Consider the following 11747-nt stretch of genomic DNA (forward strand, 5'->3'; position numbering starts at 1 on the left):
AGATTTATGGTAAAAAATAAATAATGAATAATTAGTAAAACTAATTTTTTTTAAAATGAGAAAGCATAAGAAAAAAATAAAAATAAAAAACAGAACAAACGCAAACTGAAAAGAATAATAATAAAAAATAGAGCGTAACAGAAACAAAAATAAATTAAACCAAAAAAGTAAGAAGAACAAAAAATAAATAAAGGAACATAATATAAAAAATGAAAAAGTATAATAATAAAAAAAAGACTTAAAGAAAAGGAAACGGAAAACGTAAAAAAAAAAAGATGATTAAAACAATAAAAAAAAAATAAACAATAAAAAAAAATAAAAGAAGAAGACGAGAAACAGAATGTCCAAAAAGAATAAAAAAATATAAAAATAAAGTAGAAAGAAACAAAAAAAAAACGTAAAAAAAATAATACAAAGAGACGGAATGAAGAAAAAAATTAAAAATATATAAATTAATAAAACCAAAACATAAAAAAGGAAAAAAAAGAAATTAAAAATTAAGAAGGAAAAATCTTTCTAAAATAGTCCTAATCTATTTAGAATTTCTTGCTAAAACTAATTCCAAATCACATAAAATTTTATTTCTATTTTAAATCTAACTAAAAAAAATACCATCCTAAAATACTCAAACTAAAAAAATCTCAATCCTACACAAATTCTAATTCCTAGCAATTAGATACCTACATATTTTTCAATCCACAATAAAAATAAATAAATACAAATACATGAAAAAGAAAAGGAGAAGAAAAGAAATTACAAGACATTTCAAGATTTATAAATATCCATCTATTAACTATACTTTATTACGTTTGAATAAATTTATGTGATATACATTTTTTTTTAATAACGAACATATATTAATATAATATAAATAGGTTTAAAATAAATCAAATAATGAGGTAAATAACTTTTATTATTAAGTTAATACTACAATATTCAAAAATTAATTTAAGTCATATATAGTCAATGAAGCGACCGTGCTAGAACCACGGGACTCGAGGGGGGCCTAATATCTTCCCCTTGGTCAACAGAATTTCTTACCCGATCTTTGTTTTCAAAGACCGAATAAAATAAAGAGTCAAAATTCCTTTTGATCAGGGATTTAAACAAGGTGACTTGGAACACCAAAACTCAATTTCAAGTGGCGACTCTAAATAATAAAATAATCCCTTTTCAAAATGTCACTTTAATTGGAAAAACTCTTTTCTTTCAAAACATACTTACATTAATTAAATTTTGAGGAAAAATAGGGGTGTGACACTGAAATATTAGAGGACATCTTCAAAGACTCAAACTCTTTAAATTTCTTCTCTCTTTCCCTGACTCTTTGATTCCTTAATAGATTTTATGTCACCATGGGACACCAATCCATATAATTTCATGCCCTTGGAAACATGTCCTACGACGACTTGCTTTTCTACCTTGTTTACATGACCCGAGCCTACACCCTGGACGTGGCCGGCACTCGAGAACCATTGTTGGTCCCCAAGCGAACCTTCATCATGGCTGACTAAAACTAGAAGACTAACTTGAACATACATAAGCATCAAATTGAAAGAAACGTTTAAAAATAGTTTACTGAATCTCAAAACTTCACTGAATATACTGAGTATGAAACATAAGTTATAAATAAAATACTTGAAACTGAAAGACTCACAAAATCTATCTATCTATGAAGCCTCTACTATTAAGGAAGGATGTCAGGAAAAGACCCACGACACCTCAAAACTACTAACTGGAAAGTAACTGTGAAGTCCTCTAGAATACAAGGAGGCTCCCCAAAGCTCACTGGAGAGTAGAGTGATCTCAACGAAGCGTCTGTTGATAATCATGAAAACCTATATCTTCATCATAAAAGGATGCAAGTAGAATTACATCAGTACATGGAATGTACGAGTATGTAATATGGCTTAGTAAGCAAATAACTGAACTGAATGGCTGAAAGCAACTCAACTGAATCAATACATGAACAAGAAGTAAAAACTATTTAATATTTACAATAAAATATACAATGAAATCAATATGAAAATAATATACTTTACTTGTGGAAAGTTTCTCTAACCGACAACCATTACCATGAGCCTAACAATGATACAACATCCTGCCGCATGTTGAAAGGGCCCATCCTATACCTTGTCGGGGGTATATGATGATATCGTGACTATGGATCCAACTATATGCCTTCTCAAAGGCGGTGAGGAGTCGCATGAAGAATTAATGCTACCCTATCCTACGTTGGCTATGTAGTTTTATGGGACTTCTGAGTTATAAAATACTCTAACCCAACTCGGTGCTCGATACTACTCCCAAAATAATTAATATAACTTTGTGCTTAACTAACCCATTACAAAGAATGAACTTCTTACATTACTTGAAATACTTTTCAAAACATGAGACGTGTTTACCTTCTTGAAAACATGCACTTATGAACTTATCTTTCAAGTCCAATAATTAACATAGGTACATATGTATATGTATATATATGATAGTACTCCCAAAATAATTAACCTAACTTTGTGCTATATATATAATAACATTAGAAACTCTTAAGTCTTTATGAAATAGAACCTTTAAACTTTTTATCAAAACTCAGTTTGAAACACAATGATAGACTTTCAAAAACTATCAAGATTTGTAACTCAATTCGTAGGGTTCATGCGGAATTATGAGCATGAATGACTCAACTTGAGGACCTCAATAACCATATAGAAACTCATGAATACAACTCTTTCTCAAAACTCATCTTTACTTCCTAAAAAAAAATTCAGTTTAAAACTCAAGTGTTGGCTTTAAAAAGCTTCTCAAAATTTACAACTCAATTTATAGGGTTCAGGCGGAATTATGGATATGATCGACTCAACTTAAGAATGTTAATGCATAACATATATCAATTCAATAATTAGGAGTAGAATTTCAAAAAGAAATAGGAACTCGAGAACTCAAAATTAACTCATCTCAATAATACTCAAATCTAGGGGTAGAATCCTAGATTTCTCTTTTACTGATATGAAAGTAGATGTAAAACGTGAGGACAAACTGGTCCAACACTATGATAGCCTTACATACCTGAAAAAACATGGTTCTTAAAGAATCTTGAAGAAGAAATTGATTAGAATCCTTGAAACCCTAGCTTGAAGGAGAACAATCAAGAAAACATTTCTTAAGATTCTTGAATTAGTTTCTTGAAATATCTATGGCCAAGAAATATGATTTTCATTAGTGATTCATAATTCTATGGAGGAATTTGAGTTGGAAAGAATGGAACTCTTGGAGAAAGACTTACCTTGAAGAAGAATCTTGAATGGAGTCTTCTAATTTGATTTTTCCTTAGGGTTTTTGCCTTAGGGTTTGAGAGAGAAGAGAATGATGGATTAAGAGATGAAAATCTGAATGTTATAGGTTTTAATTAGTCAAGAAATTCGTTTAGGGTTTTCTTAGAGGTAAAAAGATAAAAATGACCATTTTTAATGTTTTTCCGTCGACTAATTCGTCACTGCACTATATCAGGTTACTAAAATGATCATAACTTTTTACTCAAAAATTGAATTGTTGAAAAATTGGTGGCGTTAGAAAGAAGATTCAAATACTTTTAATTTGATAAGTTATGGGCCACGTAACTTATTATATTCTAAGAGATATGGTCGTTTAAAGTTGACAAAGTAAAATTTTACATCAAAACTTAATCGGTAAGGAAACTTTCAACTCAACTTTGTGCTAGAAGTTTTTGTGAACTTAATTGATATCTAAAATCATTCTCACACTAAAAAATTTACCTTTATATATATGAGCAATTTAAGAATAACCCGATAAGACCTTATATGAAAATAAAGAATAGTTTGGGCCTTTGCTTAGAAATTTTTGGGGTGTTACACTTGTCCCTTTGCTCGACTTTGAGAACTCTCACTTGGAGTAATTTGAGCATGTTTCCGTTCAGCCATATTTGAAATGGGAACAAAAATAGAAATATGGTTAATATCATTTAATGTGATAATGTATGTCACAAATTTCTCGTAGAAGACAAGGAAACATTTAAGAAACCTAAAAACTAAACGAATTTATTGAGACCAATTTTAATGCACATAATTAAAAATCATAATTTAGTCAAAACAATAGGTCAATATTCTTTATTAAATAAAGAAGATAACTCATGGTTGTGTGTGCGTGTGTGTAAATTTAAGTATCAAACAAAATTAAATTATAGATCTGCCAATGTCATAAATAATTTTCCTCAAACATTAAAGTAAGAGGTACTATTAATAATCCAAGTACAAGTAATAAGTTTTTGCATAAAAAAACTTGTACAACCCACTGCAAATTTATTTCAATGGTAAGCAAAATTAATAGTGACTACTCTTTAATATGAATAAATATATAATTTAAGGTACATGATGCTCTTTTCAAGAAGTAAAGTATCAATAGTACTTGATTTTGTCTTTATTTATAGAAGAACAAAATAGTACTGATACTTTTTAAGAAACAACTTTTGAGGAAATAAAGAAAAAAACTTTTTCAAGACCCATAAAAGACAATTACTTAATTTTTTTTTAAACGGGGTAGCCTAGCCTTTTGGGTCTTATTTACTATAAGTAGGTTATATATCATCTAAAAAATACTTCATTGGGGAAAAAAAAACTACCCACAATTTTTCCCCTTCCTTTAAAGAATAGTAGATAACATTTGATATGTTGGAGAAAAAAATTATCGGCCCCCTTTTAAAAAAAAAGGAATCAGATTTTCAACATGAATGTTTCTACTTCTCTGAAAATTCAAGAATGAAAAAAATTAAAGAAACCCTGAATTCGCGGGGCTCAGACAGCGTATTTGATTCAAAATCAAGAAGCACAATAATGAGTTCTAATATTCAGTCAATATTTGTTCTCCTATACTTTCTAACAAGTGAGTAACATGTACTCTCATTTATTTTAAGAATCTTCTTGCACGGAATTTGACAGATATTGTTAACAACTATCTTATAACAACAAATTACAAGAAACAATATTCAAACAAAGAGCAAAACAACCTTGCTCTGATACCATTTGTTAGATATCTAAAGCAAATCAACGAGTTGTGTACATTATATTTGCAGCGGAAGTCGTTGATTTGTTTTTTTATAATAGGATTGCTCCAAAGTCCCTCTTTGAATCACTAGGAAACAAAGTTTGATTCACAAACTAAATGTCTATCTTCAGACAGAAAAAGTTTCTTTTTTCTTTTGGTTTGTGTTTTCTTTTTGTTGTGTTTTTTTTATGTTGTCTCCTTTTCTACTGTAAAGGAATAAATCCTTTTATCAAGAGGGATTGGGAAGTTTTTCATTTTTATAATTGTTCCTTCCTTCTTTTTCAAATAAAAGATAATTAGTTCTTATCTCTTATTAGACAACTTCTTGGATCAGATCGAGGAGGTCCACATGTGCCACCCACGACCCGAAACTTACATCCACAAAAGCATATCCTAAGTATCTTCAATATTTCATCAAGAATCGTATTCAAATTCGAACACACTTTTAGCGTCACACCACCAACAATGAAATTGTTAAACTTGTGTTCACAATCTCATTCACCGCCGTCCAGGACAAGTGAGATCTTCGGCCTACGTGCCTGGGAGCAGCTCAAACAAAGAAGAGTCTGATCCGATTTGAATTCAGGCACGGCCCCGTCGGATCGCTAAGGCCGACTTTCGTCCCTGCTCGATGGATGGGTCTTGCAGTCAAGCTCCCTTCTGCCTTCGCACTCGAGGGCCAATCTCCGTCCGACCTGAGGAAACCTTTGCACGCCTCCGAGTTGAACCAAAATTGTATTTTCTTTTTTCATGTCAGAAATTTAGATTTGGTTAATATGAGTAATTTCTAGTTTAATCATATAATCTCTAGTTAACAATCGTTCTCTTTATTTTACTGAAATGAATAATGTTAATATCAATATTAGTGATGTATTGGGATTCTTATGAAAGATAGTTAATGTTGGCTTAAAAAAAAGGAAACAAAAAGATTTTGACCGGATACGAAATCACTGGTGCTAGATCTAGTGGTATTTTTATGGGGATTCTATTTATCGCTGTAGGATCAAAGTTTACGGTATCGTAAATCATTATCATATTTCACGCATCATCTATTCAAAGAATTCAAAATAGCTATTGAAGTAAATATTAAATAATATGTCATAATTGATATTCACTAAATAAGGTCAATACATATATTTTTCTACTTTAATTTTGTCCTTGAATAACTATTTAAATACAAAATAAATCATTATAAATTGATATTGCAATTGTTATTCGTAATTATCATAGTCTTCAATGTCATAGTACTCTAGCAATCACTATGGTTACTGCTTAATTGAAAAAACTAAGTCTTTCAAATCGGATTACTATCATATAATCATTTATATATTAACAAAATATAGTATTAATTTAATGGTTGAGAGAAAATAATTTTCTAGCCCTTTGCTAATTTATTTTAATTTTATAATTTTTTTAATAAGAGATCTTTGTTTATATATATATAAATCTTTATTTTTACACATAAGAGATTTGAGAAGATTTTTTTTTTCTATTTTAATAATAAAAGAATATTTTTTCTCGATGTGTAGGTTTATTTATTTATTTTTGGTTGGATTGTGGGGACTGTGGGGTGGGTGGGGGTATGAGGGGTTGCAATGAATCTTGACTTGAAAATCACTAGAAATCCAATGCCAATATTTCATTTTTATGGTAAAAAAAAAATTTGGTTGTGTTTTAAGTACATTCAAAGAAAAGTCATTTGGGATAGTGGGTCACCTTTTTATTTCTTTAATGGTTGGAAAAGCATCATAGACATGGAAAGATGATGAAGTTTGACCACTTTTAGTGAGTATAATTGGATATATGATATAAATTTATAAGAAATTATGATTTCAAATTAGTATTGGACATGTAATTGGAATTATGATTTAAAATTTCAAATTTTTATTTATAAAAAAAAAATAAAAAAATTGGGACTTCAACTTGTAATTTTAATTTTTTAAAATATATCACTTACTCATAAATTTAGATTTGTAAAGAAAACAATCATTATTTACATTTTGTAAAAAAAGACTATGCTCTGCGTGAAGAGATTGTTTATAGCATGTGAAACAATTGTATTAAAAATAACTAATTACTATTATTGTTGACTAATTGATCTTTATAAATTTATGTGTATCTAAAAGTTTATAATTGCAAATATTTATTTATAAAAGATGTGGAGATATGCCATTTATTAATAGCCTTAGGATATTCATGAACTATGGTTTGCTCATTTGATAAGATTCTATAAGAATTGGAGAAATTTTAATAATCTTCACAATTTGTGGGGTTTTCATACTTATAATTAAAAATACAACTTAAAAACTTCAAATTAAATATCCAGACAAAACTTCCACTTCAAATCGTGATTTTATATCGCATGTCTAAATGAGTTAGGAATTACTTTAATCCCCTTCAAAATAGCCAAAGTAGAGAGGTAGTGTGTTTGGTACAAAAAAATATATTTTTCTAAAAAATAAGTAATTAATTTAATATTTGTTTTCTAGTGTTTGGTAAGTAAGTAAAAAAAAAATTCACAAGTATTTATATGTAACATAACAAAACACTGTGGGGGTAGCAGGGGTGGGGAGTAGGAGTTCGGGGGTAGATTGTCAAGGGGTGAAGGGAGGGTTAGATGACTGCTTAGGAGATAATGAACTTGGATTGTCACTTCTAGAACTAATTGTTTTTCCTATTTTCATTAGGAAAATCATTTTCCTCATTTTTCAACTTATTTTTCTTGAGAAAATATTTTAACCAATCAATTATGAGAATATTGGAAAACATTCCAACATACCAAACTTACTCATAAAATCAATCCATTATTTTTTAAAGGAGAAACTAAGCTAATGCACCATAAAAGTAAAACAAATATCTCTTTATAATTAATACCCCAAAACTATCAATAGAGGGAAATGGATCTCCTCTGCAATTACAAACCCTTTCAAAATAGGAAAAATTGTATGAAATAACAAACTATTAATTCAAAATAAATGTTATAATCACAGTTTCATTTAATTCTAATTCGTAGCAAACACTTTGTCATTCGCCTCTCTCCCCAGAAATCTCGCTCGACACTCTCCAAAATTCTTGCTCGTCACTCCCTCGCCTCTCTCACTTTATACAAACGCAAATGTATAAATTGTGTTTGTGTTTGTATAAAGTGAGAGAAACTGTATATACAAATACAAATACATATATTTCCGTCCTATACACTTATAATTATACAAATACAGATCTTCCCCTACCAGTTCTCTTTTGCCTTTCTCTCTTTCTCGCTTTATACAAACACAATTATACAAATTACAATGTATAATTTTTGTTGTATAAAGCGCGAGAGAAATATTTGATATACAATTGTTTTATTTCGATTCAATTGTATACAAATTCAAATTTTATGCAGATATAGAAATACAATATTTGATAAATATACATAGTGGTTGCATATATACAATTATCTAACCAATATATATATATACAATCGTTGTGCTTTTATACAAACGAGATGCCCTGCCTGCGATTTATACAAATTTGTTGTCATGGGTAATTCTAACATTTCCAACGAGCTCTTTTTTGAAATTTTGAAACGAATTCCTGCCAAGTATTTAAAGCATTTTAGGTGTGTTTCGAAATCTTTTAGCTCTCTTACATCAGAATCTTTATTCATTGAAGCACACCAAAAAAAGTCGTATAGCTGAATTTCTTATGTATTACATAGCTTTGAAGGACAAATATGTCATATACAATTTAAGACAAGATGACTTAACTTGTGTTTCTTATCCCTTCAAATACTTGGATGATCGGTGTTTTCGAAATCTTGATCATTAATCAGAGTCTATCAATGGCATAGTTTGTATATGGAACAATCAAGGATATGTTGCTATTTGTAATTCGTTCACAAGAGATCATGCCTTTCTTCCTATATCATCGACGAAAAAAATTATAACACGTTCAATTACAAGTTGCTCTTTAGGGTTTGATCCCACCAACAAGAAATTCATAGTATTGAAGGCAAACTTGGTAATTAATACACTTCAAGTGTGTTTCTGGATTTTCATCATTGGGGTGCACAAATCATGGAGGGAGGCATACGTAAATATTCCCATTTTTTCCCTAAGAAGGATAGTGTTATCGACGGTGTTATTTATTTTTGTAAATTTATTCGGACTACGTTATTATATAGTTGCATTCAGTATTGGAGATGAGAAGTTGAGGTAAGGGGATACTCACCAAGATTAATAGATGTAAAGGGACAAGTTGCACTAGTGAGTATTTCAAATTTTCTCGTCACACATTTACATGTTCTACAAAATGAGACAACATGGATAAAGCAATCATTGAGCTACCATCAAAATTATCATTAGACCCATTTTGTATTCCTTTATTTACCACTCATTTTAAGGGAGAGCTTCTATCACTTTCAACTTGTGGGATTTACCCTTGTTTATATATGACATTGAAAGGAAAGATTGGAGAATAGTTGAGATACATGAAATTTAGGAACGAAAAAATAGAAGTAGGAATCACTTTGGTGTTGCGCTAAATCTTATGGAGAGTATTTGGCACTTGAGATGATCTAAGCGGAGCTAGGGGAGCAAGGTCATCGGAGAATTACACCATATACATAGTCAAAATTATTTTTATGTATATACGTAGACTTTGAATTTCCTTTGTTTCTTGGTATGTTTACTTTTTCCAAGCTTCTTTATGGTTAAGAATGTTCAGAAAAATATCTATGTGTCCTGTTTTCATATTTATAGACACCTTAAGCAAGAGTTGTTGTCTTTCAAGCTAGTAAGAGTACTAGATTATGCTTTGAATCTTTGTTTGCAAACTATACTTACAGATTTCAAATCTCGAAATATGTCCATTTCTTTTTATGCTTTCACTTCTATTACTTTTTTTTGGACGGTTCTTTCTTGAGTTGAGGGTACATCACAAATAACCTTTCTATATTTTTATAGGAATAAGGCACTATATTTTTATAGTACTCAACAAATTTCATGAAAAGTATTCACTAATATAATTCAAAAAAAGCTTGAAATAATAAAAATTAGAAAAAGTATGAGTTAAAAAAATAAAAAATTTCAAAAATAGCAAATATAATAGACATAATAAAGTTCTATAGCTATAGTTTTGATAATTGCATTTCATAGTTATAATTTTGTTTGCTATAAATTTTGGATGTATACAAATCATGAATCGAATTGTACAAATTCAGGACTTATATAAATCAGACGAATGATACAAATCATGCGAAATTGAGAATAGCAAGAATTAGGGAAACTATAGTTGTAAATTATAATTTTCTTAGATTGTAATTATAGTACCTAATATAGGCTAAATATTTTTTATTCTACGTAACTTTCTCTAAAATATATAAGAATTATAATCGTTAGTCAATGTGTGAAAACTTGGGAAGAATGTAAGGAAAGAAAATGTAATTTTTAATTTATTCGATGTCTTTCATCCCTTGATAACTTAGTAAAAGAGGAAAAAGAAAGAATATAGACACAAGTTTTATTATGAGAATGAAAAAATAATGTAAATTAACAATTTGTCACCATCAATCACATTGGCTAAATAATTATATTTATCCTTTTGGTAAAGATTATGTAGTTTTTTTATACTCTAAATATACATGAATATTACCATAGAATCAATGCATTTTTTTTTATGTTTAAAAACAGGGACTTAAAATATGGTCATTGCTTATAATTAAATAACTTCCACAATTATAAGCTTAAGCATCAATTAAGAAATCATTTTTTTCATTGGTAAGAAATTTATTTTCATAAATACAATATTTTAAAATAAAATATTATAAAATTGAAAAATATTTTCATTCGTACCAAACACACCTTCAGAGCATTTACATAAACATTTTCCAGAACCAAGATTTTTACTATGTATATATGTCATTGGAAGAAAATTAAATGGACCAAATTCCATAGTTTAGAGCATTTATATAAACATTTCCCAGAACAAGGATTTTTACTATGTATAAATGTCATTGGAAGAAAATTAAATGGACCAAATTCCAAAGTTTTCGTTCTTCTGATACAATCTGAAATGAAATTTGAAAGTAAATATGATGACCTTTATATGTGATGACAAATATTCATTCTTTATGGGATGAATTCTAAAAGTAAATATGATGGCTTTTATGATGATAGATGTTCGACCTCTTCCTGATGAACTTTAAAAGTAAATATGATGGTTGTTATGGCGACATATGTCTATCCTCTATCGGATGAACATTAAAAGTAAATATGATGGCCTTTACATACGGTAATTGATGTTCATCCTCCGTTAAATGAACTGCAAAAGTAATTATAATGACATTTATGACAACAAATGTTCATTCTCTAGACGACTTTAAAAGTAAATATAATAGCATTTTCAACGATAGACAAACATCCTCTACCGGATGAACTTTAAAAGTAAATATGATGACATTTACATAGGGTGATAGATGTTCATCTTCCACTGGATGAACTGCAAAAGTAAATATAATGACCTTTACGGCGACAAGACGTTCATCCTCCACTAGATAAACTGCCAAAATAAATATAATAATCTTTACAACGACATGTATCCATTTTCTATCCTATAAACTTTAAAAGTAAATATAATTACATTTACGACGACATACCACATCCTCTAGCAGGATGAAACTAAATATAATGAGTTTTACAATCTCGTTT

This window comes from Solanum tuberosum, unplaced genomic scaffold (assembly GCF_000226075.1).
Source record: "Solanum tuberosum cultivar DM 1-3 516 R44 unplaced genomic scaffold, SolTub_3.0 scf00218, whole genome shotgun sequence".
NCBI classification, from domain to species: Eukaryota; Viridiplantae; Streptophyta; class Magnoliopsida; order Solanales; family Solanaceae; genus Solanum; species Solanum tuberosum.